At 36.3% G+C, this 19,379-nt stretch overlaps 1 pseudogene; it reads right to left on the reverse strand.

Annotated features, from left to right (window-relative positions):
* Nucleotides 1–2,125: 2,125 nt before the first annotated feature.
* On the reverse strand, nucleotides 2,126–14,810 carry LOC131759012 (olfactory receptor 6K3-like; annotated as a pseudogene).
* Nucleotides 14,811–19,379: the final 4,569 nt, after the last annotated feature.

Below are 19,379 nucleotides of genomic sequence, written 5' to 3' on the forward strand. Positions count from 1 at the left end.
TGATTCCTGAAACATTTCAGAAATCAATCACAATGTTCATTTGTTGTTTCAAAGCCATCCCATGAGCTTTGACCCCCTTTGTATCCCACCCATTTCTTGGGAAATTTAGTAACTGAAATCATTTTTCTTTGTACTAACTTGCCTTATAACAATCTTTCCTGATTTCCCCTTGCCCAGCCTTCCCAACAGTTACTCACAGTATCTACATTCATACTAGGGCTGTCTATTGTCATGTGTGAATACTTTTCTGGATATCTACCATTCCCCCAAATTAGTTAATTTAGTGATCTTGTTGCTTTTGGGTTCCAAAGTTGGAATAAACATGGGTGAAGACTCTTTCTCTACCCTGATGTGGTCAACCATGTAAAGCTACTGAGCCAAGAGACAAGCATCTTTTTCTCTTCTGCTATGTTTCTACCCTGAGCTCTCCATCTAAACTATTTTTCCTTCATCAGTCAGTGATTAAAAAGATTTGACTTTCCTGTAGAGCTCTCTCCCTCTCCCCCACACCTTTGTGTGTACAAGTATATATTTTCCTAAGCCTAACTAGAAAGAGAAGATGGACTCTTGGGAATTCTACACAAGTGAGTTAAGATAAGTAGGAAAACAATCATTCATGTAATGGTTCCAATTAGGAAAAAAGTTCAGGCCTGTAATTAGGAGAACCCCAATCTGAGGCAACTCCAATCCAGGAAAAATGAGAAAATTCAGGAACTTGAGTCATTGAAATAAATGTTTGTTTGTTTTCTTTGACTTCCTTTTCTATGGCACTTCTGATTGGATTAGCTTTTAACTAAATCAAAAGCTGAAATTCCAAGAGTCAGATTTGAAGAATGTTAATGAAGTAGAGGGGAGGAGATTGGTGGAACAATAAAAAGAGTGATCTGGGCTTGCATCTACTTACTTATTTCTAAGACATTCAGCCAAATTTAAGAAAAATAATTGGCCTTCCATATGCTCCACCTATTAGTTCCATATTGAAATTTGTAGCCAGTGTTTTAGCTAATTATGTTGATTTTTCCCTGTATTGCCTCCTATTTTGTGCATAAAGGTCAGGGAAGAGAAATGACAGGCAGGACAGTGCCCCAAAGGTTAAAGCAAATCAATAGTTTTGTATGTTACTCCTATTAAGATTGTTTCCATTTTCATTTATTTATTCACTAAAATTTCTGAGAATAAAAAAGATTAATAAAATGTAATCCATTTCCTTCATTTCTTTAAATGTAATGACTTTTCTTACTCAAAATATGCTAAATAAATATGCAGTAATAAGTGGTATTATGCTTTCAGACAAAAACACCACTCTCACAAATTTTCCTAATACAACAGTTACTAGTTAAAGAATATCACATAGAATTAATAAGAACTTTGTGCCACATTTGGACGAACTCAAAACATTTTGCTTATGTATATATGACAAGCAACAAGAATAAAAATGTAGAATTGTCTTTTCTACTTGTTAAAATTCTTCAATCTGTTGTGCATATTTCTTTTTCCCACATGGTTTGAAGAGTTTTTTAGCTTTCATTTTACCTTGAAAGATTTTTTTTAATTCCATAACTTTATTGTCAAGCACAGATCAAGTGCAACGTGACTATAAGCCACCCACACAATGAAGACAAAATGTAGGAAGGAGAATGTAACATCCAAAGAATGACTCCTTTTCATCTCTTTATTTTCCACTACTCAGCCCCTGCTCTATTTCTAAATGATCTCAAATCCCTTTAATGTGTAAAAGTTCTTTAACATACAAAAGAACAGGCAGCATGGTTAAATAACTACACGTCCGATGCAGGTAATCTTTCTGGAAATCATAGAATTATTTTAAAAGATTATTAACAATACAGTTCTAAAATACCTACAACCTGAAAGAATATCTTAAGATTCAGATAAGAAGCATTAGTTATTAAATTTCTGCAATCTCAGGATGGTACAATGTCAGACAAAGCCCACATACAGCAGAGTACAGTAATTTCTTGTTTCACACATGGATTTTAAAACAATATTCATTTACTCTCACACATGTAAGTCTGTTAGTCAGCTGCAATAGGATGAGCTATGCTCAGCTTCAGGCTCTGGGCTCTGAGTTCTGGCCTCCAGGCACCAGGCTTCAGGCAGGCTGGGTTCAGGTCAGCTCCACACATTTCTTGTTCTCTGAACCAGTGACTGTCAGAGACAGGGCTTCATATGGGTCCAGTGATGAAAGGGAAGCAGCTATCTGAAGCAAACCTAACTACAAAGGAACATACTCAATACCTGTAACATTCATTGATATCTCAATAGTCAATTAAAGGAAAAACCCAATCCAAATCTGTGTGACAGGAAAATATATGCTACCCACCATGAATCCATTCATTGTAAAATTATGAATTTATAAATCTGTTGCAGGGATGTGAAGAATTGGGACCAAAGACTCAAATTATCATAGTTTCTTATTATAGTTGTACTGAAATTTCAGCTTGCCAGTGATAGAATTGATATGCTCCACAGAATAACTAGACTTTCATTTAATCTATACATCAGTTTCCATACTACTGAAGTTGTATCAAAAGTGTTACATTGATACATTATTTGCACAACCATTTACAAAAGCAATATTTTTACCAAGAGCTATAAACATATTTGCATATTTGCTTTTAATGTCAATTTCTTGAAATTTATCTTGAAACAAATTTTTGAAAATGGAAAGGACTTTATGCAAGAAAATGATAATTGCCATATTTATAAGAATGGTGATAGTCAAAAAAGAGAAACAAACAATAGAGAATCAAAATGGAGAAATAATTTGTATGTCCAATCAGTGAAATATTTTACCGTAATTAAACTGATGGTTTTAAATATATTGTGGAAACATGAATAAATTTTAGTACCTAATTTTGTTTTAACATATTTATTTTCATATCACATATATATTATCTTAAAAATATTATACAAAGTATATATTTTAGCGCAACATGGAAGGAAAAATAAACAATTTTTTAGAGAGGTGGATTAAATCATTAATAAATTTGATTGACTTTAGATGGAAATATATGCATTTATTAGGTTTTAACGCTCTCTTGCATTGATTCTAAATAAGATAGTAAGTTTCCATGGGTAGGAATCTGACCTTCCTAACTGCTTTTTTGTAGTAGTTAACACAATACCAAATGCAGTCCATGATGTCCCAGTTATGATAGCATGACATGCAGATCACTTCAGTACACGTATTTTTTTCTTTTTTCAATTGAAGTATAGTTGATTTACAATGTGTTTTAGTTTCAGGTGTACAACAAAGTGATTCAGATATATATATACACATATATATGTATATATATACACATATATATATATATATATATACACTTTATATATATATATATACTTTTCTGTTTACCATAGCCAAGACATGGAAGCAACCTAAATATCCATCTAAAGATGAATGGATAAATAAGATGTGGTATATTTATACAATGGAATGTTACTCAGCCATTAAAAAGAATGAAATAATGCCATTTGCAGCAACATGGATGGACATAGAGATTATCATACTAAGTGAAGTAAGCCAGCCAGTACATGTATTCTAAATGTCAGCAAAGCTGACTGAAAAAGAAACAAAGATAGGGGGATAAAGTCAATGGCCTGGGTGCCAGGAATTCTTGCTTCTTCTTAATGTCCAGTAACTTATTGAAAGGGAGAAATCACCTTAGTAACACAGAGAGTTATCATGTACTGTCACTGAACTACATGGGCTTCGTAAGGAATCTAAGAGTATTGTAAATACAGATTAGATATCAAAGAAAGGTATTGAGTAGTAAAGGTAATACCTATTAGTATTATATTCACATTTATACAATTAATCATTTTGAAGTAACAGAGTAAATTAAGATCAAATAAACAAGACTATAGATTCAGAAAAAAAATTACACTGACCCTAGAAAGTCAGAAATAGAATTGTTATTGTTGTCATCTCTGTAAATCCTCGGAGGACTTTCTTTACCAGCCTATTCACCAGCTTATGGGGAAGAAAGTTGGACTAATTGTATAATTCTTTGAAACCCTAGTCTATTTGGGCTCAATATTTTGTGAAGAAGTTCCATTTGTATAGAGGACTGCAGCCTAAATTACATACCACATATATTAAACACCTTTGGGGAGCAAAGGAGCTTCTTATTTTTTTTTTTTTGCGGTACGCGGGCCTCTCACTGCTGTGGCCTCTCCCGTTGAGGAGCACAGGCTCCGGATGTGCAGGCTCAGCGGCCATGGCTCACGGGTCCAGCCGCTCCGCGGCATGTGGGATCTTCCCGGACCGGGGCACAAACCCGTGTCCCCTGCATCGGCAGGTGGACTCTCAACCACTGTGCCACGAGGGAGGCCCAAGCCTACGTTTTCTGAAACACAGACAATACAGTATATTCTATTTTAGTTAGAAACAGACTGATTTTTGTATGACTATGTTTCAAGATAATTTCATTTATTATAACTGTTGTAGAAATTTTAAAGTTTCTTCATGTTATAGTCTCTTTATTTCCAGAATTTCAATTCATTAATATCGCATTTCTAGGATTTAGTTTTCACATAATCTATCTTGCATGACATTATATTTTCTTTGAATTTTATGTTATTTTCTCAAGTCAAAACTCTAGATTAGTTTTCTAGTGTTCAATATTTTCTTTACTTATTCCATTGATTTTTTATATTTTCTAATGATTTTTATTTATCACTAACATTACCATAACAAAGTAATACATTTCATACATTAAAAGACCTCTACAATTTCTTTATAGATTTAAATTTAGAATATTTAAAATTATTTTTGTAATTCTTTCTTAGGGCAACTTATGGTTAAATATTTGATATTATTAACAGAATATGCCCATTTTTAACATACCTTAACCTCTGTCCAACTGTTGTACCATACCTGAAAATGCAGATTCCAATGTAGAGTTCTCATACACACACATGCTCACACATACACACACACACACACACACACACACACACATCCCTAAATGGCACACACAAAACATACACAGACACATATACATAGTTCTGGGGGATAGGATGGGGACATATGTGCCTTCAAAATAAGCAAACCAAGAGAAAGCCTATGAGCAGCAACAAAGACCCAACGCAGACAAAAATAAATAAAGAAAAATAAATAAATTTTTTAAAAAATCAAGCAGTAGAAGATTTTGTAAGTAGGAAGAAGGCCCAATAGGTGACCTATGAGCTCTCTCTTTGGAATTTGTTCTTGAAATCTTTTCAATCAGGGTCCTAAAGAGTCGATCCATTAGAGATATTAAAAAGAATCAGAGATTCTTAATGAATACCTAAGTCTTCCTATTCAAGTTCCTCAACTGAATTACAAATGAGGTAATTTTCTGAGAATTAGAATTTTAAGGATAGGAGATTTGGAGAAAATGGCTGAAATGCCTCAAGGAAAAAAACTGAGCAAACTAAAACATTCAGTGTTTTCTGTGATATATCCATGGCCTAACTGAGGTTGGAGATTGCACTTTTCTTTTCCCTTCAGCAGCATTCAGGAATCTAGTGTCTAAAACATTACATGGTGGCATTGACTCAAGGCACTTGATAGAATAAGGTAGACTTTTGTCCAAGAGACAAAGAAACCCAAATATAATGGCATAAGTTCTTTAGCTTTGTGGATTTGGGGGTTTAAGATGGATGGATAAGAATGTGAAGACAATAAGGCATTGATAACTGTGAAAATAGATAGAGGTCTAGAGACTGATATTTCAATGAGACTCAAGAGGAATTGTAACAGAAATAATCTAATTAATGAGCTAAAATGAAAAGACCATATTCTTAAAGACAAATATATTAGAGTTTAAAATATTTAAGATGGAATACCTACTATATGTCTAAAGTCCTAGACATGGGAGAAAATCGATGTTATAAATTCAAGGGCATTTAGTAAAATTTTCTGAGAAAAGTTGTTAGATGAGTCATTCCTGTGGACTTTAATGTCTTCAGATGACCCAACTAAGACTGAAGGTATCAAACTATATGCCAAAGAAACAATCTTTAGGTAGCAGCAATATAAGGAGATAGAGAATACCAATAAGACATTTTCCCTAGAATTTTCCTCAGCCTAGAGGCACATGGGAAGCGGTAGAACAGGCAACTTTCATCTGAAAAAGGTATTGTTTTTAGAAAAGAGATTGATTTCAGTTAAGCGAGGAAGTATATAGACAGTATAGACACAGGGAAGGTTATTTGCCAAGGGAAAAAATGCTGTTGGGGAGTCATAGGAAAGAATAGGAAGGAAAGATATTAGTTGGGATTAGTAAGAACAGAGCTATATTGGGATAAGACTCCCAGACAAATGATAAAAGACTATTATACTAGATAATGGCCAAATATGTTAGGATTGAAAACGATGTCCAAATATTATCTGGAAACTTGGTTTAAAATATTTCTATATTGATGCTCAGTTTCATGGGAGCTATGAAACAGCCGTGGGGGGGGCAGGAATTGGCACTTTCTCTCGTCACACTATCACAGTAAATGATTCAAAGCTTCACTGTTACTTTCACTTGTTTCAGTTGTTGCTTTAGTCCACTACTCTGACACCTGGCAGTTCAACTCTCTCTTAGCTCAGCTGAGCCCTGACACATACCCATAAAGAGATTAAGGGAAGGAGCAAAGAAGATTTATATTATCTCCAATTACAAATCAGTGAAGAGATAACTACTACTAATTCCTTAAAATGGAGAGGGTTTCCCTGGCTTCCATAGTGGCGCAGTGGTTGAGCGTCCACCTGCCGATGCAGGGAACACGGGTTTGTGCCCCGATCTGGGAAGATCCCACATGCCGCGGAGCGGCTGGGCCCATGAGCCATGGCCGCTGAGCCTGCGCGTCCGGAGCCTGTGCTCCGCAACGGGAGAGGCCATAGCAGTGAGAGGCTGGTGTACTGCTAAAACAAAAAACCGGGGAGATTTTGGACCTCTAAAGCAATCACAGCTGTTGTCTTCTTGTGTTTCTAGTGTCTCTATTTATTTCCCCTGAGTGACTGATATTAATCCTTTTAATAGAATCTAGGTGCTTATATTTTAGCAAAATCAATATTGTGCTCTACAGAACTTAATATGAAATTTATATGTTGGAGACTGGGAGAAGAGAAATGAGGTGACCCAATCCCACTGGAGAAAGGAAGATGTGCATAAAAAAATTGATCTGGAGTTACAGACTGTTTAGTTTGAGTCAATATTCTGGGATATGATTTTCAGAAATAGGCTATTGATATACTTAACCTCTCTTTATTTCATGTTCTCGTTTGGTTTATATTCACTTCACTGGGAACAGAAGCCAGTGTGTAAAACGGTATCCCCTGGATCAGAGTTAATTTAGAGAAAATCTGAAGGTGTGAGAGCAGAGGAACTATATCATTATTAGGGAAAAAGTCTTAATTATTCAGCCCATCATGCCCCAGATAAAATATAACATTTTCACTGATTTTTAATCTTATAAGTATATCTCCTCCCCTCTGAACCTAATTCCATTCAGCCATTCATGCAATCTCAAATATGTCCCCAAATATTTGGTATTTACATCAACAGAAGGATCACTAGATAAGTGTCCTTCCCTTCTACCCAGTAGGTAATTTACTTTTTCATTAACACCAGACAAACCTGCATCTTGGACCCACGTGCATTCTCCTCTTACCTCTGACAGAGACAATGAGGTCTGTTCCCTTTTCTGTGTTTAAGCAGTTCAAGACCCTTAAGTACATCAGGAAAGATTGTTATACCTGTTTCTGAAACCTTCTTGTGGAGATTTCTCTACTGGAAGATTTCCCCTGATGACTGGAGAAAAACAGCAATTCTGTTTCCCCATAGGATAATTAGTAGAAACCTTCTCCTCTGATCTTCTCTCATTAGTTCTCCTTTGTGTTAAGAACTCCAAGTCTTCCTTATGTAGGGCCTCTTTTGATAGATTTGCTCAGAATCAATACACATGAATACACATTATTATGAAGAATTTCTTTCAACAGGATTAGGGTGTTTTTTTTTTTTTTTTTTTTTTTTAACTTCCCTACCCTCTGAAAGGATAGTGGCATTTTTCAAGTCCTATTGAATTTCCCTGAGGGAGATAAAATATCCATTGCAATAACATTGTTGACTGTAACACACTATGCCATGATAAATTTTTCTACTTTGCTGAAGATACTCCTTTACCACAAGCTCTAAGTATAGACCACTACCCCTCAATATGACCCCACACATACAGGATTAGTTCTAGTGGTTCCAATAAAGATTTTAGCATAATGTGGGGATACCAATCATCTCCATATGGCAAAGAAAATGGCACAATCTTAACTCTTCCCTGTATCCATGCCCTTTGCAAGGTGATTTAGCAGCTCTTTCTACCAAGAAGTGAAATCTCGTTCCCTCCTCGAAGTCCCCTTTGTGAATTAATTTGGTTACAGAATGCAACAGAAAACATCGTGTGTTCATTTCTGAGCCGAGTCTCAAGAAGCCCGTGCATTCAGGCTCTGTATTAACACTCCAGCCAGCCTTTATGTGGACAATAGAGACCAGCCTGCTGCAGGAGGAAAGACTTTGGAAAGAGTGCAGCCGTCTTAGCTAACATTGTCTTAGTTCAGCCAGCTCTAGGCAAACAGTTGCTGACTCTCGCTGCATGAGCGAACCAGGACTAAAAGAACAATCTATTTGATTCCAGCCAAAATTAACACATAAATTATGAGATAAAGAGATAGTTTCTGTTTTAAGCTCTAATTCTGGGGGCAGTCTGTTTTGTAGCAGAAAAGCATAACTATGTTCCCTTAAATCATCTTTTCCACCTCCACATTTGCTCCACTCTAATTTGTATTCATACAACAGGGATGCTGTTCTAAGAATCTAATATCTTACTTCAGTCTCTTCAGTGTCTTCACTTGGCAATTGGAGTAAATTCCAGTATCTCATAACATGGCCCACAAGTTTGTATATTTTCCTTCTAATCTTCATCTCATGACTCTTACTGTTTCATTTGAACATGTGCATTTTGTTCCTACAATGGTTTTCCTAGAAACCCAGCTATTTCTAATCTCAGGATGTGTGCACAATTGTTTTATCTTTTATATTTTCCTGGCTGACTCCTTCTCAGTCTTCAAGTATCAGCTTAAATGCTGCTTCATCAAAAAAGCATTCTCTGCCTCTACTTCTAAATAGACACCCAGGCTTATTAATTCTTTTGATGCATATTGCTAAATTGCTCTAGAAAGGATTATACTATTTTGATATCCTGTCAGTACTGTCAGAGTGCATATTTACTTTCTTCATCACATTTAATTTGTCACCATTTTTAAAAGTATAACTTGTATTTTAATAAAATGCAATACTTAATTATAAATAAATTAGAAAACTATAGATAAATACAAAGTTAAAAATAGAAATAGCTTATTAACTCTCTATGACAGTCCCTAGGTCCATCCACATCTCTAAAACTGACCCAATTTTGTTCCTTTTTATGGCTGAGTAATATTGCGTTGTATCTATGCACCACATCTTCTTTATCCATTCCTCTGTTGATGGACATTTAGGTTGCTTGCATGTCCTGGCTATTGTAAATAGTGCTGCAATGAACATTGGGGTGCATGCGATATCATCTCACACCTGTTAGAATGGTTATTATCAAAGAGATAAGAAACAACAAATGTTGAGGATGTGGAGCAAAGGGAATCCTTGTGCACTGTTGCTGATACAGCCACTATGTAAAACAGTACAGTGGTTCCTCAAAAAATTAAAAATAGAACTACAATATGATCCAGCAATTCTACTTCTGGATATTTATCTGAAGAAAACAAAACCATTATCTCAAAAAGATAAATGCACGCCCTTGTTCACTGCAGCATTATTTACAATAGCCAAGATATGGAAACAACCTTAGTGTCCATCGATGGGTAATGGATAAAGAAAATGTGGTACATATATACAGTGGAATATTATTTAACCATAAAAAAGAGTGAATCTTGCCATTCGTGACAGCATGGATAGACCTTGAGGGCATTATGCTAAGTGAAATAAGTCAGACAGAGAAAGACAAATACTGTATGATCTCACTTATATGTGGACTCTAAGAAGCAAAAGAAAACAAATAAATAAAACATCAAGCTCATAGATACACAGACAGACTGATGGTTGGCAGAGGTGGGGATAAAGTGGGGAAAGGGTTTGAAAGGTACAAATCCCAGCTATAAGATTAACAAGTCATAAGGATGTAATTTACAACATGGAGATTGGGACTATAGTTAATAATACTGTATTGTATATTTGAAAGTTTTCATAACAAGAAAAAAATTTTCTAGCTATGTATGGTAATGGGTGCTAACTAAACTTATTGTGGTGATCATTTCACAATATATACAAATATTGAATCATTATCCTGTACCTCTGAAACTAATATAATGTTATATATCAATTCTATCTAAATTTTTAAAAAGGTTTGACTAAATAAATAAAAAGTAGAATTATAGAATACATTCCTCACCTGTACAATCTTGCACAACATAGTTATTCCTTGTAAAAAAAGAGACAGAAAGAAACAGCTTATTAAATATGTATCCAAAGATAATCAAAGTTAAAGATAGAAATTCAGTTTTCTTTCAAGCTTAGGCTCACAACCCAATAGTAAGTGGTGAAATCAGTTCCAAAAATGGTTTTAATGAAACAGAATAGGGGGGAAAAAAGAAGAGAAAAGATAAGAAGTACTGTGTGGACTAAGCATAGTCATTTGTAAAAATATTGTTTTAGTTATAAATATGGATATGAATATGTAAATATATGCATATATGTGTGTCCTATATTATGGTTTAAAATATACTGTGAATCACTTAACACAGTATTTTAGTGATCCCACTTGCTGCTTATTACCTCATTTCTCTGCTTTCAGTGGTAGTAAAACTCCATGAAAGAGTGGTCTGTACTTGAAATTTCCAATTTTTCTTTAATTCTTTTCTATTCAACTGATCAATTCAGGCTTTTACTTCCACTATTTCATGTACACTTCTTTCATTAAGTTTAACAATGACCTCCAAGTGTCTAAGTTCAAAGTCAACTTCCAGTCCTTATCTTACTTGACTACTTGCAGGATTTGACAAAGCCAATCACTTTTTTCTCCCTGATGTATTTTGTTCTCTTGAAGTTCAGATCTTTGCTCTATCTTATTGATCATGCCTCTGAATCACATTTTCACTAGCTTTTACTGCTGCCTGTATTATTCATTATTCTCCCTCCATATATCCATGTGAATAACTCAATTTTCTTCAAATCTTTGTTAAAATGTAACCTTCTGATGAGGTCCAATTATGATCACTTTATTTAAAATTATGATCTCCCTACCCACACCAGATCCTTTTATCCTGCAATAGTTTTTTTTTTCTATTTCATACAGACTACATGCTTTCCTTTTATTTTGCAATCTTTTTCTTATTTTAAATATATATACATTTTAATATCTCCCCTATCTCAGTGTAAGCTACATAAGGGCAGGGAATTTTTTTTGGTCTACCACAAGCACCTAAAACAGTGCCTGGCATAGTGGCCTTAGTAAACATTTGCTGCATGAATAAAGAAATGGGTCACATAATTATTTCCTTAGTGTTAGCATCTTTTAAACTCAGCAAGATTTTAGAGCTAACTATAGAAATGTTTAATAGACTCAAAACATATTATTTATATTTTGCACTAAGGAATTTGTATATATTTAGTATTTTATGTATTTGCATTATTTAAGATAATTTGACCTATTAGAATACCAAATCTACCTTGCAATTCTAATTTTAGATTTGTAATTGAGCAATTAATTTATAATTTTTTTAATCAATCTCACTGAGGTAAAATTTATAGTCCATAAAATGCACACATTAAGTCAAGGTATTACACCTTTTTATTTAAAATTGAAATCTTACTACATTTGTCACAGTATTAAAATGTTTAAAAGGATTTAGGATTAGCCATATTTATAATTTTGCTTTTTGTTTTGGAGGGTTTTTTTTGTTTTGTTTTGTTTTGGTTTTTTTTGCGGTACGCGGGCCTCTCACTGTTGTGGCCTCTCCCATTGCAGAGCACAGGCTCCGGACGTGCAGGCTCAGCGGCCATGGCTCACAGGCCCAGCCGCTCCGCGGCATGTGGGATCCCCCCAGACCGGGGCACGAACCTGCGTCCCCTGCATCGGCAGGCGGACTCTCAACCACTGTGCCACCAGGGAAGCCCTGGAGGGTTTTTTTAAGCTTATAAATGTTATTTTTAAAACCTGTGGAGGCTTTGTCTATTGAGTCAGAAAACTGAGGTACTTAAAAGCAAAATAGTGTATATTATATTTAAATGTAATTTAAAATGATTTAATTGCCAAGTTTATAAATCAGACCAAATATTTGTCAAACACCTTTAATAGTGAATAATAAAATCTGTTAGATTTATAAATGGAATACTAAGATTTTAAAGCAGGAATTCAAAGATTGAAGAACTAGGTTTCTAAACATTAACTTCAAATAAATTTCACTTTAATTTTATAACTGAAGAAAACTCTCTATACTTTTCTTCACCCCCCAAAAAAATTCTCGTGGGTTTCAAAAAACTCACATTAATATAGGAGAGGATTTGCATTTACTGGAGTGAGAGAGGATAAAGGATAGAGATGGTTCCCTGAGGCATGAGAGGAAATGGGTCTGGAGCTGATCCAAAGTTGAGAGTTAGCACTTTTTTTCCACCTTAATACTCCCAACTGGGTTTAAGGATTTATCTAGCTCCTTGACTGAAGCTAATTGAAACTTTTTTCTTGTGTTCTATACTACTGATATTTCCATTTTTTGACACCTCTTTTCCTCCCTAACCTTCTGGTTGGCTTTCTGCTTTCTGTGATACCACGGACAATTGGTTTGCTTCCCACAGCAATTTTCTTTTTCTAGAGACAATTTACTCAACCCCTAAAACCACTAGTGCAGTTTTGTAGGAGGACTGCATGGACCTTTATCCCAGAGGATAAAATGTGTGTGTTTTTAAATGGTGAGTATAAGTTCCAGGGCAGAGAAGAAGAAAGGGAGGAACATTCCAGAGCAGAAAAGCGATAAGAACAAAGACACTGAGGCATGATACTGGCACAGCATTTTAGTATAACATAACACAGAACATTATATTGTGATATTGATATTTTAATTAGTATCAAGGTATGTGACAGTAAGGTATAACTATATATATTTACATAATTAATGGGGTTTTTTTGGTCCCAAGCCTATATATCTTGCCTATTTAATTTTCAAGATTTCAAGAGTGCTTGGTCTGGAATTTTCAAAACTATGTGAAACATAACTCATGAAGGACTTAATAGAAACAGCATGACACAAACTTCACAAGGTCAGTGGCGATATGGGCTGTACAATTATTGTTATCTATCATAAGACAACCTATGGAGGGGTAAAGGCCTCTTAGATGAACGTTAGGAAAAGCCAGTCTTCGTGTTCAGGCTTAAACCACCTCACTGTTACATATCCTGTTAATCGTTTTTTAAATTAAATAATAATAATAATAACTAATATGAGTACTGTGAATATAAAATGAAAGAGTAGGTAAGGGAACTTTTTAGATATTGAAGAAATAAATATGATTATTGTTTAGCCCAGTATCCTCATTGATTTGGAGTTACAAAGTTTAAAAAATATTCCATTATAATCTGTAAATGCTATAAAGATATGTAAATCACAGATTTCCTCTGTCAGATTAAACAATAATTCTTATGTTAGAATTGGAAATCATACCCAAACCGCTACATAAAAATAAACCATGCACAATAGTTTTAAAAACTGATTTGTTAGCATTTTAAAATTATGGATATAGTTCTTTGAACAGAAAGAAAACAGGAAGAAAATAGTAATGTGGGCCGCACAAGTGGAGTATGCCTTCTTTTTTTTTTTTTTTGGTGGTACTCGGGCCTCTCACTGTTGTGGCCTCTCCCGCTGCAGAGCACAGGCTCCGGACGCACAGGCTCAGTGGCCATGGCTCATGGGCCCAGCCGCTCTGTGGCATCTGGTATCTTCCCGGACCGGGGCACGAACCCGTGTCCCTTGCATCGGCAGGCAGACTCTCAACCACTGTGCCACCAGGGAAGCCCCGGAGTATGCCTTCTGACACCTCTTACCTGAGGGAATCCTCAGGATCACAGTGATAATTCTTAAATAGGAAAGGGTGATGATACAGACAGAAGTCAGGATGGAAATAACATGAATCACATCTTCAACACATCATGGATGTGTCTGTACAGGCCAAACGTAACTAACACAGGTTCAAAGTCACAGAAGAGTTGATGGATTTGGTTGAGACCACAGAAGGGAAGGGTAGACATCCACACAATCTCTGGCAGTAGCACAAGAAAACCAAAGATGCCAGAGCTGGTGGAGAGCTGGATGCATAGTTGAGGGGTCATAACAGTTGTATAGTGGAGAGGCTGGCAGATGGCAACATACCTGTCAATGACCATCACTGTGAGGAACAGGCCTTCTGTGACCCCAAGTGAGTGGAAAAACTATATCTGCAGGAGGCAGCTAATGAAAGAAATAGTCTTCTCTTTACTGGCAAGGTTGGAGAGCATCTTTGGGACGGTCACTGTGGTATACCAAATCTCCAGGAAGGAGAAGACACTGATGAAATTATACATGGGATTGTGAAGATGTGTATCCAGCTGGACAGCAAAGAAGATCATGAAACTTCCAACAATAATGAACACATAAATAAAGAGCAAAGGAATGAAGAGTAAGAGACTACCTTTCTCAAGTGAGGGAAATCAGAGAAATAAAATTCAGTCACCATTGTCTGATTCTCCTGATCCGTATTTTCAGGTGTTTCACTTGTTGGCTGATGGAATCGAATATAAAGAGTCAGAACTCTACCTACATTCAAATAACAATAGAAACTTTCTTTTCAAACAGCTCAACAGCCTTGAAATGAGGTTGATTAAATTAAATAAAATATACTACGTGAATTGCTTTGCAAATTATAAACTGATCATGTCTAACTTGCAAATACTTTTTTAGTAATGATAATACTTTGTATTATCAACTCTTCTGTTGGCTAAGCAAACAATTTTGCTATTTGGATATATAAATTGGTACAAACTCTCCTGAATGTCAATTTGGCAATTTTTATTGAGAGTCTTGAGACTGTTTAAAGCCTACCTTTCACCATATAGCCTAAGGAAAATATTTTAAATATTAAAATATGTACAAAGATATTCACTGGAATATTTATAGATATTTTTATCTATCTCTCTAGATAGATAGGTGGATAGTTTTATTTTTGATACAAAATATTGGAGACACAAAATTAGTTGTGACAAAATGATCCCCTCTGTCAATATGAATAAGACCATGTTTAAGTAGGTATCTTAAAAACCAAGCTCACGGGCTTCCCTGGTGGCGCAGTGGCTGAGAATCTGCCTGCCAATGCAGGGGACACAGGTTCGAGCCCTGGTCTGGGAAGATCCCACATGCCACGGAGCAACTGCGCCCGTGAGCCACAACTACTGAGCCTGCGCGTCTGGAGCCTGTGCTCCACAGCAAGAGAGGCCGCGATAGTGAGAGGCCCGCGCACCGCGATGAAGAGTGGCCCCCGCTCTCCGCAACTGGAGAAAGCCCTCGCACAGAAACGAAGACCCAACACAGCCAGAAGATTAATTAATTAATTAATTAATTTAAAAAACAACCAAAAAAACCAAGCACAGTACTGTCTTCCCTTGCTGGCCTCATAATTAACGAAATAGAGTAAATGGAAGAGCCAAATATCATACTGAATTCAATTTACTTTAAAGCACAACACCTTAGACCCGTGTGATATATCTGTGCATGCAAGTTAATCTTAACCTGGGTTAGTTAATAGTCAACAGTAAAGAGGGTTAGTTAATATTTGAAATACCCTAATCTAGAAATCACACTCTAGGATTGGTTTGGTAATATTTCAAAGACTTTAGTTAGTGGTCTACAGCCAGAGGCAGGTAGCTTCAAGTATCCAGAACTGCATTTTCATCATAGGGCTCATTAATTAGCATAGAGAAGCTTTCCTCAAGTTCAACACTATTAACATTATGCACCAGTAAGTTTTTGCTAGGGGTGGGGAAGTGAGGGGTTTCCCATGCATTGTAGGATGTTTGGCAGCGACCCTGGCCTCTACATATTAGATATCAATAGCACCGACCCTTTCTTCAGCCATGATAAACAAAAGGTCTCTAGAAATTGCCAAGTATTTTTGCAGGGGATGGGTGGGAGTAAAACTGCCCCAGTTGAAAACCAGTGGCATACAGAACTTTAGATTTTTTTTTTCTGGTTAGAAGCCAAGTGACTGAATATGTGGACTGGCTAGAAATAAACCTAAACTATTTCTTGAAGTGATATTAGAATGTGAGCTTGTCAAGCAGCTTATACAGTGTGGAGGGGTGAATAGGTCCATGATTCATTCATTTCTGTGCTCCTCCCTTAACATAGGATCCATCACCTGATCTCACCAAGTTAGCCCCTCTACCAGTGAGAATTTTGTTACATTTTGTCTTTGATAGAATCTTTCATTCATTTTTCTAATCAGAGAGCCTAAGGAATAGAGTTGGGACTTCCATGGGCTTCCAAAAACAAGTTTGATAGTGGTTTCTGTGCCTCCTGGCTAATAAATGATTGTGTGCATGGCAAAATTCTGAGACCTGCCTTCATTACATTAAACTACTTGATAGTTTAGCTATTGGAGATGGAAATTCTATAATTTAGTGACATGATAGAGGTATTAAGGAGCACTATGATGATAATCAGACTGTAATGTATAAATGCATCAAATGAACAGGTACACCTTAAACTTACACAATGTTATATGTCAATTATATCTCAATTTTTTTAACATCTTTATTGGAGTATAATTGCTTTATAATGGTGTGTTAGTTTCTGCTTTATAACAAAGTGAATCAGTTATACATATACACATGTTCCCATATCTCCTCCCTCTTGTGTGTCCCTCCCTCCCACTCTCCCTATCCCACCCCTCTAGGTGGTCACAGAGCCCCGATCTGATCTCCCTGTGCTATGAGGCTGCTTCCCACTAGCTATCCACCCTATGCTTGGTAGTGTATATATGTCCATGCCACTCTCTCAATTTGTCACAGCCTACCCTTCCCCCTCCCCACATCCTCAAGTCCTTGCTCTAGTAGGTCTGCATCTCCATTCCCATCTTACCCCTAGGTTCTTCATGACATTTTTTTTTCTTAGATTCCACATATATATGTTAGCATACACTATTTGTTTTTCTCCTTCTGACTTACTTTACTCTGTATGACAGACTCTAGGTCCATCCACCTCACTACAAATAACTCAATTTTATTTCTTTTTATGGCTGGGTAGTATTCCATTGTATATATGTGCCACATCTTCTTTATCCATTCATCCGATGATTGACACTTAGGTTGCTTCCATCTCCTGGCTATTGTAAATAGAGCTGCAATGAACATTTTGGTACATGACTCTTTTTGAATTATGGTTTTCTCAGGGTTTATGCCCAGTAGTGGGATTGCGGGGTCATATGGCAGTTCTATTTGTTGTTTTTTAAGGAACCTCCATACTGTTCTCCATAGTGGCTGTATCAATTTACATTCCCACCAGCAGTGCAAGAGTGTTCCCTTTTCTCCACACCCTCTCCAGCATTTATTGTTTGTAGATTTTTTGATGATGGCCAATCTAACCGGTGTGAGATGATATCTCATTGTAGTTTTGATTTGCATTTCTCTAATGATTAATGATGTTGAGCATTCTTTCATGTGTTTGTTGGAAATCTGTATATCTTCTTTGGAGAAATGTCTATTTAGGTCTTTTGCCCATTTGTGGATTGGGTTGTTTGTTTTTTTTGATATTGAGCTGCATGAGCTGCTTGTAAATTTTGGAGTTTAATCCTTTGTCAGTTGCTTCATTTGCAAATATCAATTGTTTTAATTTAAATAAATAAACAAACATTAATCAGCAGAGGTGAAGGGTCATAGTTCTAGAGGCCCAGACAAAATTTAATAGATAATTTCTCCAGGGCTACTGTCCCAGACAAAATTTAATAGGTTATCTTATGACCACCTCTAGTGCTACAACACGAATTCTCCAAAATCCCTCATCCCTGAACTACTTACTCTCTTTCCCACTACCTCACATACCTACAAAATGTCAGCAAAGTTTCCACAATCTTTCTTCATTTAAAACCAACAGAAAAAAATCTGGTTCCCTGTACTCTTCCCCAATGTATAGCAAACAAAACCATTCACCCATGTGCCAAAGTACCGAGCCCACCCCTCATCCTGTACCCACATCTTTCAGAAACTGAGGGCTGCCTCCTGTTTCCCAAATGTCTTCATCTTCATTGTTCTGCAGTCCGGCAAATCAGGTTATAACCACAACCACAAATCTAGCTTCTCAGAGAATAGCCCAGTGGGAGAAAGGATTTATTCTGAAGGGTTCTCCCCCAATGCCTAGAGGAAAGCAACTCCATGTCTCATGTGGTTAATTAGAGGAGCACTTGCTGCCATGCTCCCATTCAGGAGGTTGCAATACCTATGGGAAGCTAGGTCTTTGAGTCAGGCTAGAAATCAGAAGGAAAGAGATACTTAGTTTCTTTTCTGTCTAAGAGGTGAAAGAATTGTTTATATAAAAAGTGTCTGCTGAGACAGAGGAAGGATAAAGAACAAGGATAGACAGAGAAGGACAAAGAACAAGGATAAAGAACAAAGATAAAGAACAATCAAGCTAACAAAATGTGGTTCAAAGGCAGAAGGATTTTCTCCATTCTTCACTGAAGGAGATTCAGAGCAATTCAGAGGTAGCACAGCACATCTCTGAAGTATACTGTAGTCTGTCAGCAACTGCACAGCACAGCTCGGCAGAACTTCTTCAGAAGGATCCAGGGTATCAAAGGACCATTAGCAGTCGTGGCAGGAAGGAGGGGCTCACATGCATGAGATTTCACAGGTTTAGTGAACCCAGAGGCAGAGAGCCCCAAGGAACTGGAGTGAGGATTTAACACTCCTTGGCTGTTTGATAAAGCTTACATTTAAACTATTTTGGCCTAGTTTCCTACCACTGGCTCTATTTATTACCTCTTTTATCTTTGATATCTTTAGTTTCTCTTTTACTACTGACTCCTTCCCCTCTCTTTCAAACATGCACATTTTATTACTGTATCATAGTATCTAAGACACAGGATATCTACTATACCTCAGAGAAAGTTAACCTTGATTACATTACCAACTCCAGTTCTTTCATCTTTTCATTAGCAAACTTCTGAAACGTCATCCACATTGACTAGTTAATTTTGTATCAATTTATTTATTCATCCTCCACAGACTATGCAGAAGCCATACGGCTAAAATTGCAT

Source organism: Kogia breviceps, chromosome 1 (assembly GCF_026419965.1).
Source record: "Kogia breviceps isolate mKogBre1 chromosome 1, mKogBre1 haplotype 1, whole genome shotgun sequence".
NCBI lineage: Eukaryota > Metazoa > Chordata > Mammalia > Artiodactyla > Physeteridae > Kogia > Kogia breviceps.